Genomic DNA, 23180 nt, shown 5'->3' with positions numbered 1-23180 from the left:
CTATTTCCTGGATTTGAAATTCTGTACCCTGGATGCCCGGCTTGCCCCATTCCTCAGCTCAGTGCATAGAAGACAAGAGCATGGGTTTGCTTGCTTCTGCCACACACTGGCTGTGTCATCGTGACCAGGTTGCTTAACTTCTTAGTGTCGTAATTTCCTCATTTTTTAAAGCAGGATAATAATACTATCTAGCTCATAGGACTGATCTATTCAAAGAGAAGCTCATAGGACTGATCTATTCAAAGAGAGTACATTTAAAGCACTCGTGGAATATAATGAACAAAAAACCCAATGAATAAAATAGATCCAGAGACATGAAACTAGGGAACAGACTGGCAGAGCTCAGAGAGAGAAACCAGAGAGCTCATGTGAATATATACATAACCAGTGGACACAGACAAGAGTGTGGGGAAGGCGGGGAGGGGCGGTGGGAGTGGGAAGGAGGGTGTCGAGGAGGAAAAAAAGGAGGACATCTGTAACACTTCCCACAATAAAATAAATTAAAAAAACAAAGCATTGCGAATAGTGCTTTGACATTTGGTTTACATTTATAGTGTATTTAAAAATGGTACACATAAAGACAGGGATTCTACAATTAGATTTAAAATAAATATATATCGCCCAGGCCAGTTTGACTCAGTGGTTGGAGTGTCAGCCTGCAGACCAAAGAGTCTCGAGTTTGATTCCAGTCAAGGGCACATTCCTTGGTTGCGATTCGATCCCAGCCCTGGTTGGGGTTGTGTGGGAGGCAACCAGTCCATGTGTCTCTCTCACATAAATGTCTCTCTCTCTCTCTCCCTCCCCTCCCTCTCCCACTCTAAGAATCAATGGAAAAATGTGCTTGGGTGAGGATTAAAATAAAATAATAATAAAATAAATTAATAAATATAGATCAATGGCCACTTAGAAGATGTGGTGTATATATATATATATATATATATATATATATATATATATATGAATATTACTCAGCCATAAAAAATGAAATCTTATCATTTGTGACAACATGGAGGGACCAGATGGTATTATGCTAAGTAAAATAAGTCAGACAGAGAAAGACACATACCATATATCGCTCATACATAAAATCTAAAGAACAAAATAAATGAACAAACAAACAGACACAGACTGATAGATACAGAGAACAAACTGATTGTGGCAAGATGAGAGGGAAATGGGGAGATGGGTGAAAAAAGGTGAAAGGATTAAGAAGTACAAATTGGTACTTATAAAAGTCACAGGGATATAAAGTACAGCATAGGAAATATAGTCAATAATATTGTAATAACTATGTATGGTGCCAGACTTATAGGGGTGATCTCTCATTTAGTTATATAAATGTCTAACCACTATGCTGTACACCTGAAACTAATATACAATAATATTAACTGCAATTAAATTTTAAAAATTTTAAATAAGAATCTAGCTATATGTTGTTTAAAAGATACATACTTAAATACTAAATGACCTAAAAAAGTTGACTAAAAAAAAAAAATGATAAAAGGATATCAGTCAAAAACACTGAAGGAGAAGTTATAACAATGATATTGATTGCAAACAAAATGTACTTTAAAATAAAAGGTTAATAACAAAAATAAATTTTACTTATAAATGAAATGAACAGAGTAAGAAAAAAGGTAACCATATTGATCATACAGGCACCTAATCATATCTCTTCTCAGGGCATAAAGGAAAAATTTAAGAGAATTACATGAAAGACCTGATAAATCCACAATTATACTGTAAGATTTTATCATGCCATTCTAAGAAACTAGCAACAGACAAAATAGTACAGATATTACGAAGTAGAATTACACAATTGACAAGTTTGATTTACCATGTGTGTGTATATGAGTGTTTGTATAACTGTGTGTGAATGTATATAGGTGTATTTATGTGAATATAAATTTATAGTAAATGCACATACACACATATTTATGCTCACATGTATATAAGTGAGAAAGAACTTGTACCTCCAAGTTATAGAAACATTATTTTAAAACAAAATAAAAATGCAAATGACTATAGGCTATTACATCATTATGGAGCTATCAATATATATAGAAGAAACAACACAGACCATGTTTTTTGATAAAAATGCAATACATTAGAGTAGGTAAGGGCACAGTCCATAAGTTTGACACAGAAAAAACATATTTCTAAAAAATGTATAATAAAGAAATTACTATAAAAACATTATAAATATTTACATGTCATAACAATGACTATTCTCTACACTAACACTTGTGGGATGCAGCTAATGCAGTATATAAAAGAAAATATATAGTCTGAAAGTCATACATGAAGAGTAGTTAAAAAGAGAGTGAAGAATTTAACATGTGAATTCAGGAGGAAAAATAAAGGTGAGAGTAGAAATTATTGAAATAGAAACAAAAAAGATTATTAGTATTCAATAAAAATGCTATAAAAGATGAGCAAAGTAGACCAACTATTGGCAGTATTGGACTAGGAAAAGAAAGAAAAATATATGGAATGGTAGAAAGATGGGGACATTTCTATATATAATTAATGAAGAGGTATTTTTCTAATACCACATCAGTATAGACATTGTAAAGAGTGGGCATATTCTTGATGAAATGAAAATATTAAACTGATATTGGCTTAACAGCAAATAGAAAACTAAGAGTATAAACATGAAAAAATTGAATTAGTAGGGAAAAATCCTACTCAAAACACCAGTTCCAGTTTTACAGGAGCACTTTTTACCAAACATGAGTCTCCTTATCTAACAAATTGGTGTGAAAAATAGAAAAATAGTCTAGAATAACCTGATACCAAACCAAGTCTAGAAGTAATAAAAGATTATACATGTAGTATTTATTCTAGGTATGAAAACTTGGTTTAACATTAGAATTATCTTTTAACATAATATACCCTATTAGCAAATTAATATTGTACAACTACAGGAACAAGCTAATTTCAGTGAAAAATAAAAATTCTTTAAATAAAAATCAACACTTATTTATATTAAAAATCTTTAAGAAGAAGAAAATAAAAGTTCTTCATATGCAAAAATATATAGCACATATTATTCTTAGAATTAAAATGTTGAAAGTAGAAAGCGTTTTTTTTAAAATCAAGAATAAGACAAAGATGTTTGTCATACTTTTTGTAATTGTAATGTTTTCAACATTGTACTAGAAGCTCTAGCCAGTGCAATAAAAAAAAAAAAAAATGTATGAAGTAAAAGAACTGAACCGGAGAAACAAAAATCTTATTTCCAGACAATATATTTATATGAATGAAAAATCTGGGAGAATCTACAAATTTGTTGATTATTAAAGATTTCAGCCAAGTCAATGCATATCATATCCGTTTACTAAAATTATATAGCAACCTGTATTTGAATTCTGGATTCCATTTGTACAAGCGACTTCAGCCACGTGATTTCTGGGCATGAACCATAAACTCTTCAATATGGAATTTTAACCTGAAACACCAGGATAATACCACTTCCCTTGAGGGTTGTGAAGATAAAATGAGGTATTATTTATAGCATCTAGAAACATAACTTCGTTCCCCTACAAAGTTCATTTCATAGGCCATAATAAAAATAGAGTCACTAGGTCACTCACTATTCTTTTCACATGACAAATTAATAATCAAGTTTAACGACAAGAAAAGAATTATCTTTGCAGAAACTTTCCTCATAAAGAAAGTAAATACAATCTGGGCGGTACCTTATAGCAAGATAACACTTGAAAGTAGTCGGCTGGTTTTCTTTAAAGTAAAAATAGAAAATTACCACCTTAGAGATTAGTTCTGCAATTAAACCTTGAGCAACCTCTCTGTTATGCAATGTAAAACTAGTAGGATTCCATGTCCCAGTAAAACACCCAGAAAAAGTGCGGTGGGACCTTATATTCTTGACAAGAGTAGCCCCTTGTCCTCACCTGCTCTGCTAGTCACTAGAGAGAAGATGAGAAATACAGATGCTTCTGGACAGTAGATAAAGAGCTCAGCTTCCTTTATAAGGACTAATAACATCACAATCTTTTGAATGGACTGAGATAATACCAACTGAAATCTGCAGACAAGACAGATGACAAAGGCCGCAAGGGAAAACTTACAGGTCAGGAAAGGGAGGAGACTGGGTTGAGTCCTGTGCTCTCAACTTCAAGGTGGTCTTGCATTGAGTTATTTAATAATAAAATAATAATGATAATAACAATAATAATAATAATAATAATGATAATAAAAAAAACAGCTAACAGCCCCAGTTCTAATTGTGTGTGTATATAATTCATTAACCCTCAGCAAATCCTCATCCTCACAATGCAGAAGGTCTGATATTCTAGCTCTCTCATATAGCATGAGTCTGAAGCCCCTTGGTACCCAGTCTCCTAGCATTATTGTTTTGCTTGTGGAAAATAGTTGAAACGGAAGCATAAACTCAAGAGTGAAAAATCACTGAAATGCAGATGAAGTGCGACTGTCTTCTCCAGGGGAACCATTTTGTCTTGCACAGGGACCCGGATCTACAGGAACAGAATCACAGCGGTGGACAGGGAGACAACAAAAAGCTGTGCAGGTCCTGTTTTCAACAGCGACACTTTGTGGCAGACAACGGTAAAGGCAGTCAAATCTGAGGAGAGAATCTGATTTTTCAGTTCTCTTCAACCTTGATTTTGAAAGCAGGACTGAGCATTTTTATTTTATTTATTTGTTTGTTTGTTTATTTATTCATTTATTTTAAGAGGAGAGAGAAAGAGGAAAAGAGAGTGTCTTGCTTATTAGTTCAGAAGATAACAAGTGCTTACAGTGAATAGTAGAATATTTTGAGATAATATTAGAAATAGAGGACACCTTACATCTTCCCGCACTACTGTGCATACAGGTCTCTTCTGTGGTCCCAGCAAGCTCAAAACCAGACTGTCAAACTTCGTGCCAATTACAGTAAAACATTTCTCTTACGGGCCTGGTAGCAATCATTCCTTCTGCCTCCTGGATGTGCTCTGGGATTATTTTTTTTTTTGGTTTTTATTAGTTTTTGATAACTGAATATGAGATTTTATATTATGATTTAATTTAGTTTGTAGGTTCCTCAAATCCTCTTGAAAATAGGCAGGACATATTTTGAAAAAAGTAAACTATTTCTATTTTTCCATAGTTATCATCCAAAATGGAAAACACATATTACTCCCAAGCCATTTTATGTCAATAACAGCAAATTCTCGTTTCTTTTGTACAAGTGTTCATGAAAAACAAACAGGAGAAAAATGCACTGATGAGACACTGTGGGCATCTATACAGGTTTGCTAGCAAACATTTTTGCCGATAAATTCAAGAGTCAGATCTTAAGCAATGATGGACTTGATTCTTCCTTACTCGAGACTCACAGAAGCACATGGACTGAGGACGTAGGGGCAAAGGTGTTGTTCATAGGAACACAGAGGTGATTTGTGCACTTGCCTCCTGTGGTCTCACTGAGCTGAACTTGCATGCCCTCTAACCTAGGGAGAAATAGAACTCCAACAGCCCCCCTAGGTCCAAATCGCCTTTCCTAATACCACGCATGCTCCATGTCACTCCACCTTGACCTTACTGCTTTCTGACCCATTCAGGCACATTTCAGATAATTCAGACTTGTGCTAGAACAATTTGCAAAAAACAGTCATTTCCAAAATAATTCACAATTTCCTAATATCACAAATACATATATGTGATATTACATATATATTATTATAATAATTGCAATATATTTTAGAATTTAAGGTAATTTCCTTATGGCAGTAAATGCTGAGAGGAATTGCTGTCTTGTGCAGATTTTTACACTTTACTTTTCTTTGCCTATCCTTTCTTCTCTGTCAAACTCAATAATACCCATTTTATTGCTACACTGTTACTAAGGAAACAGGTTACCTCCAAAAGGAAACACTATGGTATATTTCATTAAACACAGCAAAACTTAAAATTTCACATAAAAATAGGTTATTTAATTACACGGTAAATGTGTCATTTGTTCACTGTCCAGTACACAATATATTTACAGGAAAATTACCAGGAATTTCTCAACTGTATCGGATCTCAACCTTATATTTAGATGCAGTCATATATTACTGCTGATAATGTGATGTCAGTGAATAGATTGGAATTTTTCACTGTCCTTTATCAAGATAAATTGTTCTGTCAATAGCAAATGGCTGGCAAGTATTAACACTCTGCACACTATATGACTTTTCATTCCCCGCAAAAATTGTATTTAATGCTTTTGCACAAAATCTATGGCTGTGACTATCCTTATTACCTATTTAACTACCTTTTAAAAGGAGGATTTATTTCTGAAAATTAGGACCTGGGTAACAAGATGGTGTCATGCATCATAAACTTTAAGTCAATACAAGGCAGGACACTTGCAGTTTGAATGGGAAAATACCTTGCTCTCATCCCTTGGTCATCCAATAGTATTAACAATCTGTGGAGGGAGCAGCTGCTCAGAGCAGAACTTTATCTTGGCCCCCTTCCATCTACACTGCCATGGTGTCCCACAGTAGCAATTTGCTCATTGGCCTATTACTTTCAATAGGCATTCCAGTAATTGGCTATTTCACACTTGTAAGGCTTGAACTGGCAGAGAGCAAAGGCCAGGCAGCCAGCCTGTCAGGGTCTAGCAAGCTGGTCGTTCATCAATTATAATCAGCTTTTACAAGAGTGAGTGAATCCTCCAAAACCTTGTTTGCTCTGATCAGCTTTGCTCCTAGTATAATTTGACCCCAAACTGGGCCGAGTCCTTATCTGAAGAATGTAAAAGTTGTCCCATGGTGACAAGCGGTTGGTTTATTTAGACCCCTGGAGAGACTAATTTGGGCTCAAAAGCAAGAAGGGAAAATTTTGATAATCTTCAGAATTCTGGGTCCTTCCTATTTTTTTTAGCCATTTGCTGTCCATCACACAATACATGTCCTTTTGCAAAAAAAGAAAAGAAAAAAAGTCAAGAAAGCATAAAAATAATTTATTTTATTATGATGGATTATTCAAGAGGGTCTCACCAAATTAAGAATTGAATTGAAGTCCTCTAAGGTGAGGTGCACTTTGGCCAGAGGTTAGGCGTCCTACAACTATGTAGATTATTTTAGAAATATCTATTTAAGTAGAACATGCAATTAAAAATATATTGTAATAGCAGGAATAATGTTTGTGCTTATGTGGACAGAAGTTCTCAATGACCTGATTTAACATGATCTAGGAGAAGCTAGAAAAACAGTTTGCTAGAAACTTTGGGTCCATAACAATAAATCAGTATGGGCTTCATGCACATTTAGAAATAGCAATGTTTCTCTTATTAGCCATTCCCAATATCCTCTAATATTTCTTAGGTCACTGATCTCTAACAGAAGAGAAAGACAAATCTACGTTTTCAAGAGAAAGTTCTGTGAGACAGAGACAAGACATAATACGTTGTAAAATTCTGATGAGGTTTAACTGCTCTCTCCATTTTAGGGCCCAGGCATGTGGGTCATGGCTAATTTATGTAATTCACCCTAGGGAGCTAGAAAAAAAGTCATGTGTGTTATTTAGAAACAGGGACCTGTTTAAAAATACTTCCTAACATTCGGGATTTATACTTTTCTCCCCACTGGTGTCTCCTTTGCAGAAAAAATAAGCCAATGCCCACTTGGGATGCATATGTGCAAGATTTCTCAAGGAAATAACTGCTCTTCGTCAGATGCCTATTACTGGCCATGGCTGATCCCTATGATTTCTGTACCACATCCTAGGCTCTCTCTTCCCAAAGGCCTATGTGCTCTGTTGGCCACCAGGTGACAAGGTGACCTGTCATCCAGAAACTGCCTTGGACACAAGTAAAATATGCAACCACACATTTAACCCATTTAGCACAGATTTGTTTTTTTTAAATTCCATACTTAAAAAAGTAAGGGGCAGGTTATTTAGAAAGCTGCTAGAGAAGCTCCAAAACCAATCCCAAATTTTAAGACATGAGGAAAGCTCTTAATACATCTACCTTCAAAGACTCGGACATCCTTGCTAGTTGAGTGAACACAGTGACACGGACACATATCTCATTGTAACACATCACAAGATGATCCCTCAAGCCCACGTGCTCAGGCCCCGTCACCCCTCTTCATCCAGTGTTTATCTGCAAACCTTCATGGCCAATGAGTTCAGTGTGGCATCGAAGACAGGTCCCGCCACTTAGCAAAACACTTTCAGAAATCCTAAAGTGGATAATGATCGTTCAACAGTGTGTAAATTGTTTCTGATGGGAAAACACCACAACACTTCTAAAGCATTAGGATTATCCCAGAGAAAGTCATACATTTCGTCTTGCTGGGCAATACTCTGGCTGTTCCTTCTGGCAAAGCTCCCATGAGTGAAACCAAAGGCCCACAAAGCCTTTTCTTTGTCAAAGAATAAGCAGATAGATGTCCATGCTCCTCCTTGCATCATGATGGGGACCGAAAATAACATAAAGAAATGCAATAAGGAGCTAATAGCAACATCTAAGTCTATAATAGGCAAGTAGACTAAGGGCCCAATGTAATCATGTTCTCCTCTTTTTAAAATTGTGACGTTGAAGAAGAAGGCAGCAGGATGAGAGGTGTACATCTTTAGCACGTTGTTGATGAGGGAAGCTTGCATCTAGCGGCTACTGGAAGGCTGTCTTGCGTTTCTGCAGGCCCTTGCTACCGTGCACACAGCTGCTCCACACCCCCTAGCCGGGGTTGGACTTGGGAAAGCCTCCTGAACAAATGTATTCCGGCTTGGTAATCAGTGTCACATGGTGCTTTTTTTTTTTTTTTAAAGGAACCACCGTCATATTTCATAGTAAGTATTTTTTTCCAAACATGCTCTTAAATAATGAAGAGAAAAATACACATTTAAACTATCTAACAGTTCAGCCAGATTCAGTCATGAGGGGGCGATAAGAACAAAAAGCTGCTTCAGGCATTTAGTAGCAGAAAATTAAGGCTCCTGTAAATTAGGTGGCTGTAGTTCTCTCCCAGTCCAATTACTAGCTTTATTATTTGTCAATAAAATATCAAATAAAAGACTAGTCTCCAGATAAGGCAGCTGTTGCCATTTGGACCCTGTGATGCTTTATGTTCTCTGACTGCAGTGTGGAAGTCGCTGATAATGCCTTTACATCACTAACAGGTGCCCCAAGGCCCACATCTTATATACTCTCCTCCGGAAAGAAAAGTCGTAAGAACAGAACAGAACATACACATCATACACAAGGTAAGATTAGGCAAGGTGCTGTTTTATGGCCTTGTAACATTTGAACTGGAGTTTTGAAACATCCTTTGTGATTAATAAAAGTCACAATTAACAAAGGAATATGATAGCGAGAAGCAATTCTGGTTTGATGCAGCAACTAAGCAGCTTGCCACAGCCTCACACAATTCCTCCTAACCAGAACCCGTCTTGAACTAGAACAGCTGCTTCCCATCACTTCCCTGGACAGGAGGGCAGTGGATTACATGCCTCTGCTATGAGACCCATGCATCTCCTTGACAGAGTGCAGGAAATCCCACCATGTGGAAAAGACAAGCCCGCTTCTCCCCTTTGAAGATGTATGCTAAATTTACGGGATCATTAGGCTACCCTGCGAAAGAATAGATGTTCTTTCTTTCTTTTAAGATGTTACTTCCCGTAAAAGAAAAAAAAAATAAAAATCAGCCTCTGTCTTATGTGGCTTTTAGGAGGACAGCATTGAGGACATAAATTCCAGCTCATCTCATCTGGTCTGGGGTGCTTGTGTTTGGACAGGTTTTTATTATTATTATTATTTAAATCAGAAGCTGGCTTCAGTCTTAGAAACCCAGACTCTTTTGTGTTATATGGATCTACGTAAATTCTCCAAAATTGAGAAGTCAAAAAAAAAAAAAAAGCAGGCAAAATAAAGCCATTTTAAATGTGGTCTCACTTTGCAGGGGTGGGGGAGTCTTGGTTCTATTTGATTGTGGCACTACTAAGAATTAACTTAGGATGATGATGCGACATGAAAATAAAACTTCTGATTGAATTTCAAGGACTCTTCTGTTTAACTAGCTTCAAGAGTCCTTTTTTGATCATAATAAAATTATTTGCCATATGGTTCAGATGCTTGTGATCCCCTCTCAATGAGAGGATTATGCATGAGATAAAATGCCTACTGTAGGCACAGCCAAGCACACAGCTGGCTCTGATAATGCCAACAAATGGCTTCATCTATCTCAGTGTCACGTAGGAGCTGGTGCGACGCGAGGCGGCCCCGAGTACAATTAAAATCTACATCATCTGTGAGAAAGGTGATGAAGGTTCCGACATCAGAGCTGTGCCAGATTCATCCTCTTCCCGGAGTAACAGGAAAAAAGCATTGCCCCTTTCACCCTGTCACACTAATGATGCGCCCTGCACATCCCTTTCTCTGCACATTAAAGGCACTAAATCAAGGGCCTTCTATTTAAAAGCTTCACCTTCATCTGACATTCAGTAACAAGATGTACAGTCTCTAAACTTAAGTTGTGTATTCCTTGTGTCCCCCCTTTTTCCTGCTGAGATAATGCCATTTCTGTCCACCAGTAACTAGAAAAGTTTATGATCCATATGGCCTCAAATTGTGGCAATATGCAGGAATTTCCTTGTTTTAGTTCCACAATGTTCAACCACACTAATAAAATCAGGTTTGAACATCCATTTGTTCCAGAAAGCCAAATTTTATTGCTAAAACATCCATAACTCATCATAAGCAAGCTCAATACCAATTCACGGACAAGCTTCCTCTTCTGCATGTTTTCAGTAAAATTGGAAAGTGGAGTTAGTGCAAGGACTTTGCTGTTTTGCCATGTTATTTGAGAAGGAAACCTTGCACATATATTTCATTAGCATTTCTAGTGACTTTCCATTAAAATTATATGGAATAACACTTGAATTTCAGAAAGAGGTTACTGAAAGTTAATTCTATAATGACTTGATTATTTATATACTTTTGTCATATACTTTTTTCTCTACTGAGTGACTAGTCTTAAAAGACAAAATTATGAACTGCACACAAGCATCCAAATTGTAAATAAGCATGCAAAGAAAGTATCCAAAAACCTGTATCAGATACTTGGAAATCCTTAATGTATAAATAAATGTGTTTGTACATATTATACATATGTGTAGATATAAATTATCTGTATCTATATTTACATATACAAATAATTCCTTGGAACAGCATATAAATTTTTAAAAAATAGTTTATAACCCTGGAGTTTGGTAGAAGACCTCGTGCAACATTAGGCAGATAGCTGACAATGGACATTACATATTTCAGACGCTGACTTTTTGCGTGCTCTGTCTTTTATGGTCTATAATATGTACCGGGGTAATTTTTAATCAAGTCTCTTTCAAGCAGTCTACTAATATGACCATTATGCCTTTAGTCCAGTCAGTTTATAAAAATATATAAAAAGCAAGTCATTCACTAAATTTTTTAAACCATTAAGCTCTAACTCCCTAGGCAAGGTCCTGTGCCAACGTCTGTAGAATTGGTTGTGGGGTTTTCAACTCTGGCTGCGCCTCAGCATCACTTGTGGTGCTTTTAACAATAACGATGCCTGTGACTTACCTCTGATATGCTGAAGCTGCAACTCTGAGAGTGGGGACCGGACTTCTGCATTAGGCTCTGTTATAAGGCTCCCCAGGTGATAGCTAATGCACCATGAAGAATGGAGACCTGTATCTAAACGTTGCCTAAACATGTATTTTGCATGTATGATTGAGCACCTCTGTGAAATATACAGCACCATGAGAATAACTGTATTACTTATGGATACTTCTTGCTTTAAGCAAAATAAGTCAACAATGTTTCCGACACAAATTCATCCAATCCTGTAAGCATTTATTATACTGTTGTGGTATGTTCAGCTCTACGCTACATATTGTGGGGGATATAAAATATAAAGTACAAGACACAGTTTCTATGTTCATATAGTTAATCATCTCAATAGGAAAAATACTCACACAACAATAAGTGTTAACCAAATCTTGTAGTACAATTTTCATCTTAAATGAGGCTTACAACAAATGCCAAAAACAGGAGAACTAGGAAGGACCAGTGTGCAGGCATGTGTGGATTATCCCCCATGGAAATCTTCTCCAAGTATTCTTCTTCATGGCAAAATCCACTGCTGCTTCTTAGAAATGGTTAAAAAAAATTGTCTCATGAAACCTGAAGAAACCTAGTGCACTTCTCTAGGTATTTTCATCCACTGTATTTTAACTGTTAGTCTTGCAATAGTTCTAGCCTGATCAAGGTTTCATTTATTAAGCCCAATCCACTTATATCAGATTGTCTCTTAGAAGAGAGAACTAAAAAGTTATTTGGAGGTGAGAAAATCAGTAAATATGTTACTATAGTAATTTGAATATAGAAGTGTCCCATTTCTAATGAAAGTGGCTATTTAATAGACTCCTGAAATCTATTCTCAATCATGATGCAATTAACCAGGCTCAAACTTCAGAGAATTAAAAAAAAAAAAAACATATTAGAGATTTAGTGATTAAAAGTGCTTTTGAAGAAAGCAGCAGAAACATTATTCTGTATGCAAAATGTAAAGCTCAGATATATTAAAGGACTTGTGATAAGTCACCCAGTTAACAATAAAATATAAATACTAACAATTATAGGAATAGAAGTCTTAAGTAGTATCATTAAGGTACCACCAGTTAGCTCATTAATCTAAACTTTCTTAGACAAATAAATCCCAGAGCCTTAATTATTAAATAATTTAAATAAATTAAATAATTAAAGGCTTAGTTATTTCAGAAACATGAAGTAATAGAACCCAGGGGGAAAAAACAATTGTCTACTGAGTGGCTATTCCTGAAAGACAAAGTTATGACCTAGCTCTGACATGTGCTCAGAATCTTTAAATTAGCACAAAATCCTTCAAGCAACGGGAAGATGAAAATGCCTACACAAAATAGGTTAACCTGTGGGCGTGTGCTTTAGAGTTAAACCAAAACGTAATACGCCCTGAAAGTTGCTAAGTACAAGCAAGTCCCACGTGGGTACGGGAGACCGACAGCAGCTGGGGCAGGACAGTCCTCTTGTGACTCAGATTCGTTCAAGACAAGCAACTTTAAAATCAGACAGACCCAGATTCTGCCTGGTCTCTGCCACTTACTGGCTGGGTGCCACTGAGCAAGTCAATCAACCTTGTTCAGTTTCAGTAGCCTCCTCCGTACAATGGAGAAGAGTGAGTAGGTGTGAGGAGTCAGGGTATGGAAATTGCCCGGAACATCACCTGGCACATGACCTAGATATAAGATGGAATAATCATCATGAATAATGCTGTTATTAGTGAAAAAGAATAATTGGAAACCTTATTTGTTAAACATTGGAACACTGAGTTTACTCATCATACTCTCTTCTTATGCCAAGAAATTGTATGGGGGTTCTGGCAATCCTGAGTGTAACCCTCTTCAGCACAGATAATAGGTGGGGGTGGCTGCTGATGTACACACGGTATACAAAGCACTATGATTTTGAGGCTGTGCTTTTCTGCCTATTCTGTGCTAGTTCCCACACTCCTCATGTTTTTAATATCAAATCCTACTATGGGAGCAAGCCCCTGGGAGGCATTACCACCAAGTAGAAAATGCACGTTGTTCACAATAAAACTTTCAGACCTGCTCTTTGTCCCCCGTTTCCCGCCTCGCCTTCCTTACTCCTGATTGCCCCACCCCAGGAGTCAGAGTAAGGATGTCGCATTGTTTCTTGGTGGGAGGAAGACATCACAACTTTCCTCTTGTGCTTCATGCAGCTGGATCCTTACAAGGAACTGGAGAGGGCGTTCCTGCCTTCGAGGGGGTCTAGGTGGGTGCGGATGGTTAGAAAACCGAGGGAAGAGCCACTCAGAAAGCTGACCTTGTGTCTAATGGCTGGGTCCTGAAACACTGTGTGGCTGCAGAGCCGTTGCTACCACTGAACAGCCAGCCAGGCTAACGTGGCCGCCAGAGACTGGACTCGGCACACTGCCTCGCAGAATTCATCAGGTCCCAGAATGGGTGCAGGCAGGCCTCGCTGGCAGCAGTATCAAATACCAGACTCAGCATACACTCAGGACTCAAGCCTGTGAATGTGCAGAAATTACTCACTGACATACAATCGATTTATAAGACAAAAACTATTTACACATTGTCAATATCATGAGGACAGGGACAGAAACCATTGTGATTAACCTAGTTATTAAGGACAGAAAACAAGCAAAAGGAAGGCCAAATGTAGGCATGTCATTTGGGCAGCTTCACCAGGAAGATGCAGCTTTATACTCCCCAGGGAGCCACTATCCCCTGCAGATCACTGGGGGACGGGGCTGGACATGGGGGGAGATAGAAGCATTCCCAGTACAGTTTGGGGGACTAGCAGTCAAGGTGTTTGCTCTCAGCCACACCTGAGGACAGAGGTTCAGGAGTGAGAATAGGTGAGGCTACTGCAAGAGTGGGAAGATAAGGATACTTAACTTCCTGAACAAAGGGGTTTGCTCTTTTGGTCCTCATAGGTGCTCTTGGCTCCTTTGGGCTTCTGGTTGCAGGGAGTGTACTCTCTTGGCTCCCGGCATTTGCCCACATGCCCCCCCCCCCTACACACACACACACACACACACACACACACACACACACACACACACACAATAGACCAATGGAATCTAGCCTGATGCTGCACTGGACCAGCTGCAATATGGAATAGAAACTCTAGACACTGGCTTTGCTTTCTCTACTGAAGCCCCAATTGCACTTCTATGACTGGACGAGGGGGAAGGGGAAGTTGGAAACCCAGGGATGTAATTCTATGCAAATAAAAACCACTCATCCTCCCAGGCAAGTCTCGGAAAATTATTTTTTCTTGGGATATTATAAGGATCCCATGCCCAGCACCCAGTGGAGAAAGGGCTACCCCACCTCACTGATAACAGCACCATGTCCATTTTGCTCACCTTTGTATTCCTAGCTTCTAGAAAAGTCTGAGACTGAGTGGACCCTATGTTGTCAAATTAATGAAGAAATGAATATAACACCATACTGGTTAAGAGAATGGGCTTTTGAATAAGATATATATATATATATATATATATATATATATATATATATACACACACACACACACACACACACACACACACACATACACACACACACACACACATTTATATATATACATTTAACTTCTGCTTCCGGCTCTGCTACAGACAAGTATTATTTATTCAATCTTCTATGGCTTGTTTTTTCTTATACATGTTGTGTACAGTAAGTGCTCTGAACATCTCAATATTATTCTAGAGTAGTCTCCATGTAGAAGGGGTGTGTGTGTGTGTGTGTGGAGAGAGAGAGAGACAGAGAGAGAGACAGAGAGAGAGAGAGAGAATGAATATGAATGAATGTCGGAGAGAGAAAATGTAAATCTTTCTAGATTTTGGAGTCAGAATGATGTAAATCACCTTTCTGGGGCTCAGTTTTTCATATGCATAGAATATAAAAACCCTTTAAACAAACATTTTCCAAAGAATCCTGAACTTAAAACTGCTTGAGAGTTTAGATCTAACCCTGATTCCCTAAGGCAATTTGTGGATTTGCAGATTAATAAACCTAAGTACTTGAAGTGAATCTTAAAATCACTCAACAATGAGATTTTCCAACAAAAGAATAATGAGATATCAGTTTGGAACATTTTCCTGAATAGAATGCCACTTGTTACTCATTCTTCCCTTTAGTTGTGCAAAGATAAAACTGTCTCCGTGAAGGTATCAGAGCCAACTGTCTACCAGATGAAATCAGTTCTAAAAGGTCATAATAACATTAGTAAAGGCAGACGGAAAATGTGCTGATAACAGCTGGTAGCCCCAAAATGTGTGCACACTGGCATAATTATGATATCAGACATTTCTCTTTCATCTCTCTTCTTTCCCTACATGTGTTCTTCAATTCCCAAGGACACAATTATCTTGGTGGTTGAAATTCAATAATATACATTACAGATTGATAGCTGGGAAGACATCATTAGGTTCTTAGCCAATACGAAATACTATGTTTCAGTATAGCCTTTCAATGAGTAAGCATGAATAGAATCCTGGCTTGTTAAAAAACAGCTCAGGGCCTTGGATATAGATTCTAGAAGCTATCACCTGCCAACATGGCTATTGAACCTACAACATGTTTTTTTTATCACTTCCTCCTACCACTGTTAAAGAATAGAAGATACAAATTATATCTAAGAAAAGGGAGAAAAAGTGTTTTAAGACCCTTTTTAAAAATCAGTTTTCTGCCATTCCATAGTCATAATTTGAACTTTCTAAGCATAATCTTAAAATGATTCCTTTGATGCTTCAATTGGATTCAACATTTAGTGTTTCAAATATCTTTCACACCTAAAATGTAACTGTGATTAATATATGTTTAGTCTTCCATGTTGGTGTTACACATTTGAAGCCATAGCTATATCAGACAGATACTGGTCAGAGCAACTCAAAGAGAGCAAGCCATTATTTTATTCAACTGAATACTCAGAATAAAATAAAAACAAAAGAATAGAGGATATTTGAATTTCCACATGTAATTCCTTTAAATTAATTTTTAGAGACAGGAAAGGAGAGGGAGAGAGATAGAAACATTGATGAGAGAGGAACATTGATTGGCTGCCTCCTGCATGCCCCACACCAGGGACCGAGCCCACAACCTGGGCATTTGCCCCAACTGGGAATTGAACCAGTGACCTCTTGGTGCATGGGTCAGTGCTCAGCCACTTAGCCACACCAGGCGGGCCTCCACATGCAAATTTTCCTCTGATGTTTATTTTTCAAAAGTCTATGGAGGCAAGAATCCATCTGTAAAGAAACAGTGGGGTGATTTCTGTATTGAATAATAGGATTTGTGTAATGTAGTCATTCATTGGTTAAGCAGCAAATAGCCACTATCTCCTGGAGAGCATCCCCATTCCCTCTTGGATACCTATCAATAAAGCAAAAGTTTAATCCTCTGAACAAGCTCCAGAAAACTTGGAGGCACTAATACTTTTTGATTACTTTCTTCCATTTTCATTTTGTGGGACCCAGCTGTCTGCTTACAAGACTACAAAGATTTCATTTCCTACTGTATCCATGTTCTTGGTTTACCATTGACAGAGTTGAAAAGGTTGTTGAAAACTGAATGCATATATGCAAATGTTTTGTTATTAAATGGAAACATTCCAAGAACTCAAATGATCCATGTGAAATTTTAATTATAACTTAACAGCTGCTTGAGCTAATTGAAGGATATCAGAAAGGTGATTTCCTCCTCATTGTAATTAAAGAGTTAAGCCTAATTTGCTGTTGTCAGAACAAGACTAAATACCAATCTGATCTGCCTAATTATATTAAAAGGTAAACAGATAACTGTTAGAAAAGGGTAGGGCCTGCCCTAGACAGACAACAGGTTCTCAGTGTGCCGTCACCACCCGTTCCTGTTGGGATATGAGCAATGACCTTTAAGGAAAGTAGCAACTGTTCTCAACTTCTGCTCTGAAGGCTGTGATTTCATCTTGCAGCATCATCTGTTCATTCCCTCTGGTAGCGAATTTTATTTTCTTGAACCATAGCTTCAGTCTCTGCATCCCTTCCCCAAGGGCTCTCAGTGATCCTTCTCTTATGAGACAAGGAAACTGAAGCGGAGAGAGGGCGAGAAAATCTTCAAAGCACGCAGTGGCCAACCAAGACTCCTGACTGAATGGCCCGGAGCTTTTTCCACAACTCTCTGTGCTTTGCCACTACCAATGTGGAATTTATCTTGTTTACAATGTGCTACATCACAGTGATGAGGGAATGCATCTTGAACTCTTTGTCATGGTACCACTTGCTCTTTGTTCTAGACAATCAAGAAATTTGTGTTTTTGGCCTTTTTTACAAGAGTGCTATGGAAGCATGTGCTTTATGAGCAAATGCCCTGACTGGGAGAGGTTAAAGCTCTTTGTCACTAGTGCAGTGATTTTTAGACATAAAACAAAGAAATGACTTTATCTATGCCTGGTGTTCCATGCTATTTATGATGCCCTGTCTCACCCTGCACAGGCTTCTGGATGTTAAAACAGGCAGGTGGAATTCAGTAGTCACGAGTTCTGGTGGTCCTGATGCTTCCTGGATGCTGCTGTCCTTTTATAAATTCCTTTTCATTTATCAGCCCTTACTATCAGCCCTTGTTTCTGTCTGTTTTCTTCTTTCTTCACTTTCTAAAAAAGAGACTCCTAGGTAAAATGCATTTGAAGTAGGATAGGGGACTAGAGAGGGAGGAGCTTATTTAATAATCTCTGGATCTTTCTCAATGGACACTACCTCCTTCCCCCAGATGCTTACTGCAAGTGAGGCAAGGCTTGGCTGCTTCCCCCCAACTAAACACAGCAAGTGAAACGAGGCTGAGAACAGGATCACGGTTGCGATGAACCACTGTTCCTATGTGGGGGCCATGTGTTAGCTCTCAGGCACAGCAGGGCGCATTATATAGAAGACTGATGCTCAATAGTTCAACAAAGTAATATCCCTGTGCTTGGAACAGTAACCGCCCCTACACAGACAACCTATTTTTATTCAAGTTTTGACTCCCACTTCTCTAATCTGTGTCCAGTCCCATATTGTTATTGCCTAATTATCTATTTGTTGCATCTACTCAAACTCCATCTGTCTAATCCCTTGTCCTGCAAACTCACTCCCTTGTTGATATGACCCATCTCTTCTATATTATCTTTCTAGCTATAGTCTCTCTCTCTCAAATTATTCATCATACATAACACTGACATTAATCAACACTTAAAAAATACTGGGTTAGCCCTGACCGGTTTGGCTCAGCAGTTAGAGCATCAGCCCTCAAACCAAAGGTCTCAGGTTTGATTCCTGATCAAGGGTATGTACCTGGGTTGCAAGCTTGAGCCCAGCCCTGGCACAGTTCTTGTGGGAGGCAACCAATTGATGAGTCTCTCTCACATTAATGTTTCTCTCTCTACCTCCCTCCCTTCCACTCAGTGGATTGAGTGTTATCCCATAAAAATCAATGAAAAAATATCTTCGGGTGAGGATTAACAACAACAACAACAACAACAACAAAATTCTGGATTAATAAGCATCACTTAAGTAATATCATCCTACTGCTCAAAACTCTTTAATATTGGGATATTTCCTATAAAGTTCAGACTCCTTAGGCCAACATTAAAAGTCCTCATCACTTCATCCTAAACTCTACACTTTTCATAATTTTTAGTTTCGAGCAACTAAAACAACTAACCTGCTAAAGTATATGCAGAGAATTGCCCAATCAAAGACAGAGAATTCAGATGCCAGGGAGAACATTGGCTAACTAATATCCTAACCAAACCATTAATTCATTCCATTCATCCATAGTGCATTCAGTCACCTGAAACAAATGGTATTTTTCCTCATCTTCACTAATCACTAAATTAATTATACTTATTCATGTTTAAAGCACCTAGTATATCACCAAATAGCCCCTAATTCACAAGAAAGTAATACTTCCATTCCAGCTCAAATGCCTTTCTCTCTCTCTCTCCACATCTACCCAACCTAAGAATGTGCTTGAGCCCACCTTGTTCCAGCAGTTACCTCGGGACACTCTCACTCAGTGTAGCCATCTTTTCTAAATTCCTATAGCATTTAATTTGTGTCATTCATTGTGGTGTTTATCATTTACATTGTAACACTGAGCTATCTTCCAATGTGTGCAGTTTTATACCCACAGATTGCAACCTTCATTACAATAAAAACCATGTGCTATAATTCTTTGTATCAACTCTAATACATATCATCGCATCTTTGGGAGAGCAGGCACACAATAAATGCTCACTGATTGCCTGTTCTGCCCCTGAAGTGGGTTTTAAATTAAATTCTTGATCACTCGCCTCCATGTACTTTTTCATTCATAAAGAAGGAAAGTGTAGGGAAAAACTTGAGTCAATAAGTTAGCTGACTTTCTTTTAATTAAAGAATTATCTTAATAAGCTTCTAGACTATTTTGTTCTCATATCATTTTTTTGAGTTTTACTTTAAACCATGTAACAAAATTTCTGTAAGACATAAAGTAGAAGAATTGACAACAATAAGTTTATCAGGGTCAGAAACGCCATGATAAATAAAAAGAACTCAAGGTCTCTTATCCTGGGGAGAATAGGAGCTGCCAGTCACCCAAATAAATCACCCACCACCCCCTTGCCACTGGCTCTTACCATTAGCTTCTGACACGCTTACGCCTGTCCTGTCTAAATCAACAAAAGCACTTTCTTGACAGTCTGTCCTTTTGTAGGATGACACTTGTCCTCATTCTCTTTCCTTTGGCAGCAATGTCATTTAAATGTGCGCGTGTGTTTCTGCACCCTCAACCCTAGACGAGCTAGCACCGCTATCCCATTTAATCTGCTTAGGCCGAGTCCGCCAGGTAGCTTTCACACGCTTGCTCCAGTGCAGTTCCTCAGAATTTAATGTGACGGCTGAGTGGAATTAGAAACAATGGCCATTTCCACCTTTTCATGTAAGTCTCCTCCTCAGCTTTCATATCATTGCTGTCCTCATTTCTATTCCTTTGAAAACATTTTAAAAGACTTCCTCAACTTCGATCCACCTGTTTAGTATTGGGTGATGTCTGGGTTGTAAATTAAATCCCTAGAAGTAGTTTTATAAATGTATCAAGTTGTGTTGTACACTTTAAGCTCAGACAATGCTTTATGTCAATTATATCTCCATAAAGCTTGAAAAAATCAAATAAGAACTGAATGTTGGCCAAACAAATGCCCTTCATCTTATTCTCCTCTAACTGTTCCGTCTATTTATATATCTGACCTCCTACACACTCACTCGCAGCTTCTTTACAAGCTGTTTTACCTACAAGGCCAACTGCTACCTAACACAGAGTGCTCCTCATTTGTTTTGTTATAATGAAATTGATACCCCCCCCCCGAATTTATGATTTAATGTCATATCTTAGAGTGACGACCACCTGTAAGGTAATGACTCAAATCTCTAACTCCATCCTGGATTTCTCTCTAGAGCCCAAGTCATATATTCTACTGACCTTTTTGTTGTTAAAAACTTAATGTGCTTCTGACAACTACAATCTTGTCCATGACCCCAAACTCTAAAAGAAATACATGTATTTCACCTCACTCAGATCAGACTTCTGCCATGTATTGAATCCTGCCTGGAATCAGAATGAAGCTCTGATACTCGCAGCCCAAGCACGGCTGTGATGCATAGGCCCCGCCCTGCCACGATGCGCGTGAAGACCTGTGGTTCCACTGATGCTCCCACCCGGACAGAACACCTGCTCCGGGGGCAGACAAACGCAGAGCAGTTTGGGGCTGGTTTCAATTCTTCAGTTACCACATTTTAAAACAAAGTAGACATAATAGCATTTATAATGTAGTTATAAAAACATTCAAAAAGTGGGTAGAATAGCAACAGATCTAACATGACTAGTGGGGAGATATTATCATGTGTATAAAGTTCTAAGCTACCATTATTATATATCAGGAAGTTATTCCTGTTCCCTACATGCTTTGCAAGAAACTATGTTTTATCTGAATCTCCTTTTGGGGATTGCTTTTTAAGGCAGAAATTGGGCACTTAATAAAACAATTTAAACTAAAATGTATTTGCATTCGTTTCAAAGTCCTATTATTTTTGGCATTGCGCAACATTTTTTTCTAATTAAATTTGTAAGCTTTTATAAGTATTATGGTTATTTTGAACTCTTGGGTGTATCTTTTTTACTTAATCTATTTTGAGCACTCTAAGGACTTTTATCTAGTTCACCTATAGGCATTTATCAAGATTAACAATGAATGACTGTTACATCCTGTGACATCTTGTTTAGGCACCAAAGTCCCAGCAAGTACAGATTTATTGACACTAGTTCTGGACTTGCTTCAGCTGTCTACACTGTAGGAAGTACATAAAGGCGATTCCATCAGTGAGTCATGAGGACACACCTGGTCTAAGTACACAACAGAGGGCTTTATGTGGATTTCCCATTCCAGCAAAACAACTGCTAAAAGACATGGAATCCAAGGTCAAGATTGAATAAAATTAATAATTTTACTATTTCATCAAGAATATTCTCAGGTGAAACTGGCATTGTGTTTAGTTAGTTTGTTTTAACTTCCGCAAGTCTGCGCCAGTAAGAATGTAATGACCATGAGCACAGTCTGCTGCCTTTTCCCCGGTGCCCATTAATGCACAAGCAGCGGGATATAATCGGGCTGTATCAACACTAAGCACTGGCCACAAACAATACCATCAAGGAAATGAAAGGCAATCCACAGATTGAGATGAAATGATGGGAAAGCAGATATCTGATAAAAGACATACCCAAAATGTGTAAAGAACTTTTATGTCTCAACAATAAAAAGACAAATGACCTAATTTTAAAATCAACTAAGGATCTAAGTAGACATTTCTCCAAAGAACATATACTAATGGCAAATAAGAACATGAGAAAATGCTCAGCATAATTAGTCATTAGGGAAATACAAGTCAAAACGACAGTGAGACATCGCTTCACACCCACTAAATGGCTATGATAAAAAAGAATACAATAATAAGTGTTGGCAAGGATATGGAAAAATGGGAATCCTTATGCATCACTGGTCAGAATGTAGAGTCATGCAGCTGTTATGGAAAACAGCCTCGCAGTTGTGCCAATAGGACCCAGAAATTCCACTCCTAGGTATATATCCTAGAGGGATGAAATCACATGATGTCCACACAAAAACGTGTATACAGATATTCACTGTAGCATAATACATAATAGCCAAATGGCAGGAACAACCTAAATGTTCATCAACTGACGAACAAAATGATAAAGGAATAAAGAAAGCAGGATTTATTCATGTGATGGAATAGTATGCAGCAATTTAAAACAATGAAGTACTAATATGTGCAAGAAAATAGATAAAACTTGAAAGTATTAAGCCAGGTGAACAATACCACACAAATATTAAAATGCACACTGTATAAGTTTTATAATTACATTTATATGGAATGTCCAGAATAAGTAAATCTATAGAGACAGAAAGTAGGTTAGTAGGAGGATGTTGGAAGGAAATGGGGAGGGACTGCTATGGGTGTGGGGTTTTTTTAGGGGGACAAATGTTCTATAATTAGACTGCAGCGATTGTCACACAGTTTAATTTCTAT

General features: G+C 37.8%; 1 protein-coding gene across 1 annotated transcript in view; it reads right to left on the bottom strand.

Annotated features, from left to right (window-relative positions):
• PDZRN4 (PDZ domain containing ring finger 4) overlaps positions 1-23180 on the bottom strand; it is a 342630-nt gene that overhangs the window by 177696 nt on the left and 141754 nt on the right. The window lies entirely within an intron of this gene.

Source organism: Molossus molossus, unplaced genomic scaffold (assembly GCF_014108415.1).
Source record: "Molossus molossus isolate mMolMol1 unplaced genomic scaffold, mMolMol1.p scaffold_m16_p_10, whole genome shotgun sequence".
Lineage (NCBI taxonomy): Eukaryota > Metazoa > Chordata > Mammalia > Chiroptera > Molossidae > Molossus > Molossus molossus.
This window is presented reverse-complemented; position numbering and strand designations above follow the sequence as displayed.